Source organism: Pezoporus flaviventris, unplaced genomic scaffold (genome assembly GCF_033815535.1).
Source record: "Pezoporus flaviventris isolate CSIRO_AGI_PZ_B2104156 unplaced genomic scaffold, CSIRO_AGI_Pfla_v1 ptg000037l, whole genome shotgun sequence".
NCBI lineage: Eukaryota > Metazoa > Chordata > Aves > Psittaciformes > Psittacidae > Pezoporus > Pezoporus flaviventris.
This window is the reverse complement of record NW_026892585.1, coordinates 9,850,386-9,865,885: the sequence shown is the minus strand read 5'-3', so window position 1 is coordinate 9,865,885 and position 15,500 is coordinate 9,850,386. Positions and strand designations below refer to the sequence as shown.

Here is a 15,500-nt window from a genome sequence, read left to right as displayed (position 1 = left end):
GACTTTAAGCAAAGCTAATAAATATCCCAGGTTTTCATGCCTTCGAGGTAATACGGCACTGTCCATCCAGTCCAACAACAAGCTCTGAAGGATTTCATTTCCTTCCCAATCTTCTCAGCTTGGTTTTAAATACAACAGTGAATTTGACCTCACATATAAAACAACTATGCAAAATTCCAGCTTACCAGTAATGCTATTTGTCCCTTTTGCACACAGAGGGTGGGGGGGAAGGCAAGAAATCCGCATAGAAAAATGTGTAAAACTGATTCAGCAGTTACATCTTCCTAATATGAAGGATAAACCCAGCTGGCAGAAACCCAGCAGTGAATGACAGCGTAACAGAGATGTAGACAGATAACAGGATCTGGGGGCAGCTTATGCAAATACAGGCAGAAACATGTTCTGTGCTGTATGAAAACAGCACACTGGGGTGGGGGGGGGGGGATAACACAGCAGAGAGGAAATCCTCATCACACCACTACCCAGCTCTGTGCATGGCGGCACTGGCCTTCACCAGCAGCACAAGACAAGGGTGCCAGGGAAGACAAGTCGATAAAGACGCTGATATTGAAATGCTCCACAAAAACTATGCACACGAGAAAAGTGCCACAGTGATGGCACCCAGAATGACATTGGTTACAATTGCCTGCAGCACAGTGAGCTTGGAAACAGCTGAGACAACACCTACAAGTAATTTTGAACAAAAAAGTCTGATATATCCACCCAACTCTGACAGACCAGTTATACCATACTGTTTAGGCCCTGCTAACAGGCAGCAAGAAGCTGCACTGTGAGGCTACAGGGAGCAGGCACTTACCTAATCTTAATGTAGGCCCTTCATTATTGCAGCCCAGCATCAATATGGTACTGCCCCCTTAAAGCCTTCCACATTTGTATTTTCATAGTTGCTACTGTATCAATCACAGTGACTGCCTCTGAAGCATCCAATGCTCCTAGTAAAAGGCATGTACTAAATAACAAACCTGAAGTTCTCTCATTAACAACCTTTTTCATCTGTCCATTCATCCACCCAAAATAAAAGCATGCAGCACATCGTTCCAACCTTTGCCCATACCTCCTCTTCCTGTGGCCAAGCTGCCCAGATATCACTGAACACAAAGGCATCACAACATCATTGTTTTCACAGGTTCTCTATGGCTCTTGGCAGACCTACAAACCAAATGATGTTCCTTCCCTCTCAGAACAGGTACAAATAAACAAGTTCACTGTCTTACCAGGCTTGTACACAACTGCATACCACAGATGTTACCATCATCAATACTTTACTTCCAGCCTGTAGAGTCAAAGGTCCATATAATAAGTATATTTCTTTCAAAATAGATGACCACCAGCGTAACTGACAGTAACAAAAGCAACTGAGCTGTATCCACACATCATCTGGAAGGGCCCTTGTGCTTTTCTTGAACTCCTTTCCAGAAATATCTGGCCAGCTACTCCTGAGGTCTTTAGCAAAAGGCTGAACACAAGCAGACCAGTGACAACATGCACTGGAACATCTCACTGCAAGAAACTGGGTGAGAGAAGAACTGCCCAAACCAGCACAGAAGGATGGTTACAGCAGCCCATCAAAATAAAGGCATGACCATCTAGTAACAGAAAACAGATCTGTGCAGTCTCTGGGCTGCTGGCCTTCATTAGCTCTCAGGATCCAAACCACATTACTGCTTATGAACATTTATAAGAAGCTGTAACTTAGACAGAAAGAGAAGAGGGAGGCAGGGTTCAACAGAGGACTTCTGTAAAGCCTCTGACAGCTATCCCTCATTAGCAGAAATGAACGTTGGTCAGAATCAAAAAGACAGATTTTGAGGCTAAAGGAAGCACAAGCTTGGTGTCACAGTATCCATAAGGACACCACTTTGAAGTGTTGCTTCTTTGAAGTATGAGTAGTAGCTGCAGATATGCAAGATTCTTGAGCATCAGGGAAAAAAGAAAAATCAGCACACTCCTAACATTCCTGAAGCATGCCAATAAGCAAGGAACCACAGCTAGGCTAAGTATATTCCCACTTCTGATACTGCAGTATCCGGACCAATAAGAACGAGACTCAGAGTTTTTAATGGTACTACCCCATAAGCTCCCCCTTTCTACTTTCCCTTCTTTCTCCTTATGTTCTTTCACTACCCAGCATGGGAAGGAAAGCAAAACAGCAAGCTAGAGAATGTGCTTTTAGTCTGTCCTGTCAGCTTCCAGGACCAGCTTTGAAGGTCAATAAATCACCCGCGTGTGGATACACGAAGTCCACACACTACTAAAGCTCACTTTAAAGATCCATCCTTTCTACAGCAGTCTCAGCACCAAGAATCCCTCAAGCAATAGCATCACATTCTGCAAGACCTCCAGGTTTCCCCAGTAAGCGAGTGACTGTCAGCTCCAGGGATGCCTTTGAAGGACATTAGCAGCATCAGCCTTTCCCCAGAGCCCAGGGTTTGGAGCAGCACACACCAGGGCAAGCTAAAAACCCAAAGAAACTTAGGTCCAAGGGCAATGCTTTTAAAATCAGTGTTTGTGTGATCTCATGTGTTACTCTGACACATACTACACTGATATACTGGGTCAATATTAGTTCAGAACAGTCTACATTTTACACCAACCGCTCTTGCATCAATTTTTATCAATTCAGATGGAGTTGTTGTATCCAAAATCTAAACGTTTTGGTTTTATACCTTTCCTGCATGAACTGTTAAAGGCTTTGCACTGTTAAGCATCTGGCAAAAGTTCATTATGCACCATTAAATCTCTTCTTGCATAGGAGCATAAGTGGGTTCAGGGCAGCTATTAACATATGCCAAGGTAAAACAGCATCATCCAGCAAGATCTCCATTTGAAAGAGCATCTTAAACATCGGAAAACAGAAAGAAAACACATATCTTTATCTGTTCATATTATACCTCTTCATTTAACATCTGTGCTGTTACTCTTCCACTTACAGAACTTTCCCACCTTCTTAGGTGAAGACAAAATGTGCAGCCTGATCTTTTAAAAGAGGAAGCTTTCAGCAAAGTCTTGTGCTTGACACAGTAAGCACCATCGAGGTGCCAGAGAATGCATATTTGATTTATACAGGCCAAAGAGTTGCCTCAGAGCATTAAAAATTGCACAGAAATACTCCCATCCCCAGAAATAATCCAGGTCAAAAGAAAACACAGCAGGGTGCCTCAAACTTCTCATGAGGCTGCTCAGAACTTAGTCATTGGATTGGTTTAGGATCCAAGGTTTTTAATATTAACATAAAATATCCTGACAGCAACTACCAAAGTTACCTATCCAGAAAGAGCCACATGCATCTTCTAACTGTGCCTTATGCATTAAAAGGAGCTACAAGCAAGCGAGGAGCTGTCATTATGTGGCCAGTCAGCAGAGCAGCGGTGAGGACACAACTGGTCAGCTGTTGGTGCACCAGTTTTCCCTTGAAATAATCCTGTATGGACTAACAAAATACTTATGGACCTGTCTATTTAAATACAGGACACACTCAAGTTACCACCTACGCATAGGTACCGCATTATCCACACCATTAAACTTCTGTAGAGGACAGTGAATAATTCCACATCTTTTACAGACTTCAGCACAGAGAAGTCACCAGCATCTGTACTATAATGAGTACAGACTGACAGCCCAGGCAATGCTAACTGCACATAAGATTCTGTCTACATAAGTTAATGAAATGTTATGAAATATTAAGTTAAAGGATTCCAATAGATTCCACAGAAGTCATGTCTCCAGCTTCCTTGCCTCCCAAAGGCATGCTAACAAGCACAAGTAGCCAAATAGCAAATCCTCACCAGTAAGTCAGTGTTACACAGATGTCATTACTCCCCTTTTTGCAATGAAAGCCAAAGGCTGTTCTTCCCACACTCACCTCATCCAGGCTGCAAAGGGTAGCTGTGGGAAGAAGTTGAAATTTAAAGGGAACTGGTTTCTCCTTCATTTCTGGAATTTATGATCAGTCTCCACAAGCTTGAAAGAGGAAGAACTGTTCTGTCTCTGAAACTGCTCCAAACACTACAGTGCGAGCTCTCCAAAAATACTCCAATTCCACTCTGGAGAAGCTATCTCCGTGTTTTGTACGTCAGAGTAAAGGCTGACCTTGTACTGTGGACTTGTACCATTCCTAGAGATGTGGGAACACAGAAATCATAGAGGAGTTTCACTTGCAGCTTTATACCACAGAATAAAACTCATTTACATTCATGTACATGTTGGTTAATTATACTGTGCTCATCATCATGTCCAAGGAATCTGGTGGCAGCAGTTTATGAACCATGACACGTGCTCTGTATCATCGCTGTTTATAAACCACACGGACCCCACCACTGCTACTGGTCCTACACAGAAAACACTCAGCATCACCAGACCTGTTCAGTAGGCATACAGCTCAGTTATTTTGGCTTTCACACAGCTCTTCGCTGTGCCCCTCACCACTGCTATACCTGCAGACAAGCCGGTCACACTGAGAGACCAGTAACTTGAACTCTTCAACAGGTCACATTCCTACCCAAGATCTTCAGAGCTAACAGCTCCCCTGATGACTTAGCCCAAACTAGCCTCTGGAGTGGTGCCAGAATGCAAAGAAAAAGCTGTTCCACACCTAGATGTGGTCTTAAAGGAAACGCTTATTCCATTTGGGGAATATTTAGTATTTCCATGGGCTTTTCCCAACTCCTGTGGGCAAGACACTTTCAGGAAACAAATTAACAACCTCGCTGTCAGTTTCATCTGGAAAAGAGCAACGGATTAGCACATCAAAATAAATGACAAGAACAAACAGCAGGCAGAGCATAGTTGAGGGAAATGATGATTACAAAATAATCTTTCATTGTGCCCTTAAATCCATTCCATGCATATGGGAAGTTTTGTACCATCTTTACTGCATATCCAAGCATAGCCCCTTCCCAGTTGAGAGCAGTACCTCAGAACTGCTGACCAGTATCTACAGGACTAACCAAAGCCTAACAAGCCTTGGCAGAACTTCATTTAAGAAATCCACTTATCTTGATAACAACATCTGGCATCGAAGCCAATGTCTATAAAGAGAGAGTTCTATTTGGGCACACACACTATCAATAATCAAACACAAAACACCAATGCATACTCTTTGCTTATTGCAAACCTCAAAACAATAAAGCCTGTATCGCATCACTTCTAAGCCAAGTCTGAAGCCACACAATGCCTACAGCTTGTAAACATCACCATCATGTGCCTGTGAAGAACTACAGTGCCAGTATCTGTAACCATTTATGCAATGTGATTCACAGATTTTGCTGAGTTTTGTGTACATTGGCATATCTTGAGGGCATGCTCAGTCTAGTGTGGTGCCTGGTTTTCATTAAATGGGAAGACTTTTTAAAACAATAAATACAGCTTTTCATCAGAGCCCTGAGGCATCCATTCATCACCCTATCTTGTCCCAACTGATTTTGGAACAGAGACATATAATAAAGGAGTCCTCATCTTGCCAGTTGCATAAAGGCTTTACGGAGGGTGAACGAACAGAAGGAAAGTCTCATATACACGTTTCCACCTCGTCTTAATGTGCTACCAATGCCACCCATTTTCTTCTCTCTTTCCTGCAAAAGTGACTGGAGTCACTTCATTAATTCAGTGCTCAAGATTCTTACTGAAAAATAAATACCATTACATAGATAGCAGAAAAAGGGAACCTTTAATAGATCTTTAACTGACCTGAAGGAAACCAGAACTGCCATTTCCATAGACTGAGCTGAAAAACAGCTCTAGAAAATAGAAGGTCATAAATTCTGCTCTAATGATACCAAGCAGCAAATAAAGCATCAGACAGAGGTACTGCTGAAACCAGCTAAGGTTCTACTGTCAAAGCAGCAACCAGACTGAGAGATGCAAGGAAAATTGTGTAGGACAACTCCATTGCCCACTGACAGTGGACAGAGCTGTAGTGAAGATGGGAAAGAAGGGAAAGCAGAAATGGGCCTGATAACTGCAGGGCAGTCTCTTTTAAGACTTAAGAACTGGAAAGAGAAACCAGAGTGAATGGAAAAATGGCAATGAATATATGAGAATACAAAGAAAACCACAAAGAGAGCAAACAAGAGTTGGAACCAGGAACCTGGCAAAGAAATGCTTAGCTAGGAGATCAGGGAGTGATGCACAAAAGTGGCTTGAGAAAACTGAGCAAGGAAAGGATGAAAACTGAAGAGGAGGCAAAGACAGGAGGACATAGAAAAGGCCAGTCTTCCCACAGCATACACAAACAGAAATGGCCAGTGAGAAGAACCACAGGTACCAGACCTGAAGTGCCATGTAAAAAAGAAATCTGAAGGATTACACTGAAATAAGCAGTAAAAGCAGCACGTTTTCTTCAGCACCGCATCCACGTTATGCCCCTCAGGAAGTCACGGCTCCAAATCCTGGCAAATTCAGCAACTCCTCATGTTGTTTATTCCTTCCCTCTCACTTACACAGCCTTATCTCCCCTCCCCACAGCAGGGCATCGTCCTGCATGAGTAACAGCTCCTGTCATCCTCTGCTGGGCAACTCCACTGGGAACTCTGCCACCAAAAAGCCAACGCCACTTGATTTATACTGTTTTTGCAAGTCTTGCTGTACTTCCATGTTTACCACTATGCACTACACCACTCATCACTTGTAGACATTGGATAATGAGAACCCTAGTGACTCAAAATACTTGCAAACTGAGGTTTCCCGTCATGAGAGTCATCAGTTGGGGCCTGCCTGAAGACTGCCATAAGAAAAAAGATCCGTGGGAGAAGTTATTCTTGTTTCAGGTTTGTTTGGCTTCCCTAAGGAAAAAATTGCACAGGCCACTTCTTATGCGTGAGGTTGCTTTAGCAAAGTCTGCATTTCAGCTCAAGCTGTGATCTCACCATCCCCTCCAACTTAACAACACTCATACAGACTGTTTTTGTAACGCTCACCATCCTAACCAAAACACGTGACATAACTCTTTCTATAGGTGCAAAATGCTGCCTCTTTTCCACACACAGTATTGAATTACTTCATTAATCAGACAAAGAAAGTCTGAGTTTGAGAAGCAGAAAGAGTAGGGCTAGAAGCCGGGATTCAGTATGTTAAACAAAAGGTATATTAGTTTGCCGTTAAATTGTCTGCCTTCTTCAGACACAGGCCTGCCTCCTGTATGTTTTTACCTATCTGGGGATTTTCTGTTTCTCTCTAACCTCAGTTCTGTTACTCTACTTTCATTTTTATTTTGCTTGTGATTCACCACAGATGTTTTCTCCCCCAAAAATGCTCACATGCAGTCATCTTTCTTTTCCTTGTAAGCTTATGTCTGCCTTCCTCCACCCATCTGCTCTCTTTCTCCTAGGTATCTCATCTATCATTTACTTTCAGATTTCTTTTCCCTGTTTTACCTTCTACCCATCACCATTTAAGAAATTACTTCTCACACCCTTTTTTTATCCAGATGTCACTTCCCTCACCCTGGAGGGAAGCCTCCTTGTTTCCTCATCTGACATCGTCCATCACTCCCCACTGCATTCCCCAACATCCCACAGCACAGTCCTTCCAGTCCAAGCCTAAGCCATGCCTCCACAGACTGCAAAGCACAGGCAGAGGAAGATGCACCAAACTCAGTAGCAAATACAGCCCTGACCCAACGCCCCCAGGTCAGAATCAGGCTGGTGCCATCATCAGCTGGTGAGAGTCCATTCCCTTTCCTAAAACAGGGGAGTAGCCGCCTGACTGCACAGATACACAAGCCTGGGAGCCCTTGATACCTCTGCTGTCTTAGAAGAGCATAGGATCTACCTCCTGCACCACTGTTACTATACAGAAGGTCCTTCCTCATTTTTCTTCCTTGCCCTAGCAGAAGGAACATGAGGAAAACGACTTTGGGGTGCCGGCTGAGAAGCTCAACATGACCGATGCATACTTACAGCCCAGAAACAAATCGTGTGCTGGGCTGCATCTAAAGGAGCGTGAGCAGCTGGTCAGGGAAGGGATTCTCCCTCTCTGCTCTGGTGGGACCCCCCCTGCAGTCCTGATCCAGCTCTGGGGCAACAGCACAAGAGGGATGTGGAGCTGTTGGAATGAGTCCAGAGCAAGTTGCAAAGATGGTGAGAGGGCTGGAGCAGCTCTGCTCTGGAGACAGGCTGAGAGAGCTGGGCTGGTTCAGCCTGGAGAGGAGAAGGCTCCTTAAGGGGAGACCTTAGAGCAGCTCCAGTGCCTAAAGGGGCTATAGGAAACCTGGAGAGGGGCTTTGGGCAAGGGCCTGTAGGGACAGGACAAGGGGGAATGACTTTAACCTGACAGAGGGGAGACTGAGATGAGCTCTTAGGCAGAAGCTCTTCCCTGTGAAGGTGCTGAGGCACTGGCACAGGGTGCTCAGAGAAGCTGTGGCTGCCCCATCCCTGGCAGTGTTCAAGGTGAGGTTGGATGGAGCTTGGAGCAACTTGGTCTAGTGGAAGGTGTCCCTGTCCATGGCAGGGGGTTGGAGCTGTGTGAGCTTTAAGGTCCCTTACAACCCAAACCAGTCTCGGATTCTATGATTCTATGAACATCTACAGTGTCAGTGTTGCTCTGGGCAAGACCAGTTACATCTACACTGCCTCCCTCCTACAGGCAGCTAGTGGAAACCACTGCAAATAGTTTTATTGTCCTGACTCCTCTTCTCCTTTTGCCAGGGTAGGTAAGTAAAGGAAGATCTCATTTCCCTAGTGAAGTGAAGCAGTGTGATATCTGCAAAGTCCTCTGGGAAGCAGGACAATGGGCTGTAAGCCCCTCAAGGTACCCACCTTAAACGTGTATGTCAAACAATCCTCTGTATTTCAAACTCATCCTAAACAAAAGGTTGTTAGACACACAGTCCTCTCTTTATAGAGTAAAATAACATGCCCTGAAAGAATAAAGACTTTTGTCACATAGCAAGTCAATCAGACTCAGACTGTAACTGGTCTGGTCCCAGCTCTTGCTCCCTACAGAACAAGGCTGCCTCATTTAAACCATAAGAGACAGCTTAATATTTAACAGTGATTTTTTAGGAAGATCTGGCCAGTGTAAGAGTTCCTTTTATTGCTCAGAAGCAATTAGGGAACAGCATTAACAGGCTCTGCAAAGCTGCGCTCAGTGACTGAAAGGCTGTGCGGAGCTGATTACAGCCAGAGAAAAGCACAACTGCTTCTAAAAAATGCAGGGATCCCACGCCATGCTCAAACAGCCCTGGGGAAGGTCCCAAAGCACTTCCAGTGGGCACACCACACAAAGGTCTACGAGCTAAACAGTGAAAACCTGTTTCCACTCTCTAACCCAATGTAAACCAGGAAGAGCTGTTCACCAAAGCAACACTGAGATAAACTGACCCAAGGGTCTGAAGGAGCACAGCCCGGGCAGAGTTTTTATGATCAATGAGTGTCTTGTTCTTGTGACTTCAGTGACTCTTATCTCATGAAGCTTCACAAACAAGAATTACCCTCTACATAACAAAGCCGTCCAAGGGCATGCTATCATACAGGCACTAAGCCAATCTTACCTAGTCCGCCAACACAAGTAGCTCCCTACTGGCGTCCAAGCTGACCTTTCCTGTGTTCCAGCACAACAGCTCTTACCATACTTTGAGGTAACAGCATTACCTGCTAAATTTCATCTGCTCATCGTCTTGTTTTCAGGTCTGAAGTCTGAGACTCCTTGCTATAAGGCTAAGAAAGTACCATTAAAAACACTCTGTCACTGACAAACAAAGCTGTAGCTGCACTGTAATAAACCAGATAGAAGCTCAGTGCACCATTCCCAGTAAAATCCTCAAGTGAAATGGAGCTCCTCACAGAGCTGTGGAGCATGCATTTTTCCAAAATCGCAGTGAGAAATGAAATCTGAAGCATGCACAGCAATGGGCTGTTCAGCCTGTTCATTCCATACAAAAGTGATTCTCTTGGGGGACTTGTTTTTCCTGCTGTTCTGGCAATTCCTGCACAACCAGGAGAAACTGGCAAAAAAAACCCTGAAAGTGTTTATACTTGCTTCCTGCTAAATACAAAACTGAAGCACTTGGCATAACTTTGGTTTTAGCTTCCCAGTGCCATACAGTGATGCCATGAGATTGACTGAACATGACTGGCAGAGTTTTCCAAAATGGAAAACTTTAATACCACCATCCCCACAAAAGGTATCCTTGAGTGTTTCGGGGCATGTTACACACCAAGTATAACGATGCAATTTGACTTTTGATTTCACGTGTTTGGCTTGGTTTGCCTTCGCACAGTACCATCTGCCTGCAGCAAATAGTTCTGGGCAGCTGGGAAGACAGCACTGCATTTAGGGGAAGAGCCTAACAGAAAAAGTTTGAGAAGGTATCAGTGCTCCCCCCCTCCCGCCGTGTTGAAAAGGAAATAACAATAACCACATGATGAGTATTTCCAGCGCAGTGGCCAAGTTTGAAGACAAGGCTCATCAGGCTGTGTGCACTGACACAGCTCTGTGCTGTAGAACACTCAGATTTCTGTGGAAGCAGAGGTTAGACAACACAAAGTATAATCCCACACTAAATGCCTGCCAATACACAAACACTAGACAAGCTCCCTTGCTCCTCTCATACTCACAGTCCAAATCTGTGCTCCGGATTTAAGTGAAAGCAGAGCCTACACCCTTAACCCCACGTTGCCATTCTGTGACAGTGACTCCTGGCCTCTTTCATTAGCACGTTCCTTTAAAAAATGAAAAGGATATACAAGAAACACAGCTGAAGTAAAGCCTTACATCAAGGAGGATCATTGCTGTATCATGAAGTCTAAGATTTAGTGGAAACCTTAGTTTAACTGAATCTAATCCTACAATATCCCTATTGTTAACAGCTTTTACCAAGTAACACAAAATCCAAGTTGTCAAAAGATCCAGAAGTATCAAGAAACATCCGACAAAAACGAAGAATCATACCTGAAATGAAATGTGACTTCTGTGAAACAAGTATGAATCGTGGACCAAACGGACCCACTGCACCAGAAGAAATCAGCTTAGGATCATTATGATGGGACGTGAAGAACAAAATTTACTTTCTTACTCAAAAGACACAAACTTAGGGGAAAAAAAAAGAAATTTAGTAACTAAACTGATTATTTAAGCCTTCAACTTGTGAGCAGTCTATGTAGACACCTAAATACACACTTAAATAACCCAACTCCTAGTGGCAGGCACATGTGTTTCAGGACACAGGTGGTGCCTTGAACGCTACAGTATGTTGGTTATAGCATTACAAAACCAGACCCCAAGGAATCTATGCGACTGTACAATGCAGCTGTATCTACTGGCTGAAAGTTACTGTAATCAACGGAAACAGAAGCCCAGATCTCCAATATCACAAGTTTGCTCAGCAAAGACACTTACCTGGAGATAGCCAAAGTTGTTTTCTACTCACAAACAGGATAAATAGGGAAGGGACCAATCCTGGACATTAACTACATTCAGTCACTCAACTACTACACTTCTCTACTAGCAGTCTGGTGGAAATGTAACCAAGTCAGGTTATCACTAATGGAAAGCACAGATCAGCTCTTCAAATATTAATTAGTATATTTCCTTACACCTCTGATTGTTGGGGGGCAGGGAAGAGGGAAAAGGAGAGAGAAAGAGAACCTGTGTGTGTACATAAGGAATGTGGGCTCAATATACAACAGCACTAAATATTTTATCCTCCAACCAAGTAGCTACAAAAGAGTCCTGATTAACATTTCATTGCATAAGACGCTCCACTATCCTAAAGGCCTTAAAAAAATCTACATTTAAATGGAATACAAAAAGAAGTTATAAAAAAGCATTCCCTAAGCATTCCCTTTTAAAAGCAGTAGGTTAAAGCCTTGACTTATATAGACTTTAAAGAGGTTACATACTGCCTTTGTCACATCACAGTTTAACTGGGTAGCTTCACACACATGAAGTGGATGAAGACAGCACTATTTCTGAAGTGCAAATCCAGAGTTTTTTTATATTTTTTTTTTATTTTGGCACATATAAATGCTAACACCCAGCTTTTGAGGTGTTTGTCTTCTTTTTTTTACCTATTGCCCTGGAAAACTAACATATTCTACAGGTTTTAATCTTATTTTACAGTGAACAGCGGATGAAAAGTGCTTGTTGGAATATTTATTAATTCATCTCTTATCACTGCTTCATGATGTACAAAGAATAAACGCACTCAAGGCTTATGTGAAAGAACGCTTGGTGCACCGTGCCTGTAACATGGACTGCACCCTATGCTACAAATGAAAAATCCCTGGCTTTCCTACATTTCAGTGTGCTCTTTGCACAAGCAATGTTTGAATTACTTAAGATCTTTGCTGTGTATCACCCATACACTAAAAATTCTCCCCCTGCGCAAAATCCACCCAAGCTAAATGCAAGCACTGAAGAAAAAAAGTCAAGACTTCCTAACCAGTTGTTCCATAGCAAAGCCCAGTGTAGAAGGGACTGTTAACAGCAGCCAGCCTCCATAGGATGCTAAAGCATTCAAACAGGGGGCTCAGCTTCTCATCTAACTCCCAGCTTTTACATAAGGAAGTGCTGAGAGGTACTAAGCAAAGATACCAAGCTACAGGAGAGCAGCCAACACATCACAAGCTCAGTAAGTGCTGAATGATGCCTAGTTACTTATAAGCTGCAGTCATTAAGAGTCATGCTCTTCTGGATTCCTTCTGTAGAGGAGAAGCTAGCGTGAAAAATGGGTTAGCATCCTTTCTGTAGGGTAATTGGTGCTGTTCTCTCAGGGACTCAGCCAAAGTCTATTAGAATGGGACTGACCTCAATCAACTGTGGATCAGACCTCAAACTCCACAGGTATCTCCAGCTTCCAAGAAGGTCACACTCCACCTGGCTTTATAGGCAGCAGGAGAAGACATAGACAGCCTCACACTGCAGCCTCTATCCCAGAAGACTTTCAAGCCTTCCATGAAACAGTCAGAGGTTAGATGTTGTATAACTCCCCCCCCCCGACTCAAAGCCATGATGACCTTCTACAGAAAGCAAAAAGAGGGAGGAGTAATGCATTTATACATGAACTCAAACGCAGGGCACCTGTGCCCACTTTGATGTGCCTGCAGCAGACATCTGCACCTGCAGACTGCCTGCTCCCACCCTTGCAGAGAACCTGCCTGCATAACTGCTGCACAGGTGGGTCTCCTGGGAATGTAATGGTGCTCTCATACAAAAAAAAAAGAGCATTTTTACAGTATTCTTTAGCATCCAAACAAAACTGCACTGCAGGCATCTTACACATCCTACCTTCTATCAGACAGACCTTTGTTATCCTCAGGGAAGCCTGTGGCTTTTCTGCTGGGAGGGAGTCCCACCCACACCAAATGTAGTCTGTAGGTAAAGGTTACTGATTAAAACAGCTCCAGAAGTCATCAACCAAATTCTCTCTCCCATCATCCTCACCCAGCAAAATAAGAGTTCTAACCATGAGTTCAGTGATGCCAACTGACATACGCCTTCCTTGATGGTGTTGAAGATCCTGAAGGAGAAACCCTTTACAAGCTGTTTCTGTGAAGTATTAGAGAGCAACAAGTTGTAAATATGTGATCTGGACAGTTGTACAGAGTTGCTGAAAAACACCTTTTGTGTTCCCAGCTACTGACCACAAGCTCCCAGTCACAACACTTCTGAAACTCCCAGAATCTGCACCATGGGATATTTGATGACATAGCAAATAACTTCTACTGATGCAGCAGTAGCAGCTTTCAGACACAACTCTGGCATTTACTCCCTGAGAAGTAAATATTGACTTAACAGCAACTCCCAGAGCATATGCAAAAGCCATATGAGGGATTGCTTCCGCCAGTGCAGACTCACACATTCGGAATGACACCTGCCGCTTTATTCTAACTCATTCAACCATGTAAATCATGAGAGAGAAATCTCCTCTTACATCCGCGCTGAAAAGAAGCCAAGAGATACGCCTCTCGTTTCATCCAACCTGTAACTCCATTTGTAAACAAGCATTCTACATACAAGCCATATAACGTCCCAGTCCTGCCAACACACGATTCCAGCCTGTGAAAGTAACACCCATCAGCATCCAAAGACCGCTTTACGTTATGTGGATATAAGACTTTAAGGTCAGGTTCTTATCTTCAAGCAACCACTGTTTCAAGTTAATTTAACAGTAAAAGGTTAGGTTCATACCAGTTTGTAAAGTGCTACACAATGAAATGTCCTCCATCCTTAGTGCATTTCAGGAAAGGAATAAAAGGGACTTCTCTAGGAAGAGGAATAGACCCCATCAGTTAGGGAGACAAGCAAGGAATTCAGGTAAGTGACTGCCATATAACCCAGGAGGTGACCTGTGTCACCTCAGCTCAGCGACCACTGTTGTTATCTAACCTGCTTCCCAGCCTCCTCTTCACACTGCCCTCAACAGATCTGCTCCACTGCAGGTCTCACTTACTCTGTCAAGTGAGCACCCCTCTCTCTGCCTGAGAGGACCTTCAAGCTAAATGGCTCTATGGATCATAAATTCCTTAATGGTTTGGGGTTTTTTTACTCTGAAATGTACCATAGGATGTATTATCCTTGTCACTCCAAGCCTCACAGGAGTCCTCAGGGCATTCCACCCCTAAACAAGCACTGTAAAATGCAAATGACCAGCATCATCCATCTGAGTACCCAATTGCAAGAGTTTATTATGAAGCTGAGGGCAATTCTTGACATAAAATTAGGTCACTTGATAATGAAGCTAGATTGCTACCTACTGGTACAGACTTCTGAGAGCATGACTTCATGGTTCTGCATTAAGTAACCCAAGCAGAAGGGTGCAGTGGTGAACTGGAGCACGTGTAGGTGCACCGAACATGTGCTCATCTGCGGCTTCCGGTAACGAATTTGAATGAGAGATTCAGGGTCTGCCTCCCTGATGCTTTCCAGTGCCACCACCATGACACTGACAAGAAGATCCAGTCTGCACTGCTTACAGTCATCTGTCCCAGTAGTGAATTTATAGGGCTGGCCTCAACAGTGTGAAATTCCCAGGAATTTCCTTTTGACAAGAACACCTATCCAGCAGAACTAAGGACAAGACCTCAAATCCCATCTCAACTGTGGCACAGCCAAGAGCTGAACATACATCTGCAGACATGAAATACGGGCATATCAAGAAGCTGGGATGGCTTGTTTTTTGAAAGCCAACAAGAAGGTGGTCTAACAAGGGAGTCACTTACACATCCTTCATTATGCTGGCTCCACAATACACTTAACTATCATTTAGGCTATCCCAAAAACACAGCAATTGCGAAATAATTTATAACTCAACCATTACTACTTACTGTGAGCAATGCACACTGCATGTTATTTTCAGATGACACCGAAACAGAGCACTTATTTGGCAAAGGTTCTTAAAGACTGTCTCTCATTAAGCCCAGAAAGAGGGGAGAGAGAGGAGACAGCCATCATCCTCATCATCATCACCACCAGTACTCACCTACTTCTGGCATTCCAGGGCTAAAGGGAAGACAGGGATACTCATCTGATACGACACATTA

At 43.7% G+C, this 15,500-nt stretch overlaps 1 protein-coding gene across 6 annotated transcripts in view; it reads right to left on the bottom strand.

The window, feature by feature from the left end:
* Positions 1-15,500, bottom strand: part of GLI3 (GLI family zinc finger 3) — a 209,277-nt gene that overhangs the window by 163,370 nt on the left and 30,407 nt on the right. The window contains exon 1 of one of the 6 annotated variants that reach the window (XM_061464663.1): positions 12,835-12,948. The exons of the other annotated variants lie outside the window; for them this stretch is intronic. The gene's annotated coding sequence lies outside the window, so the exon portion shown is untranslated. Of the gene's footprint in view, positions 1-12,834; positions 12,949-15,500 lie in introns of those variants that run through there. 6 annotated transcript variants of the gene reach the window in all.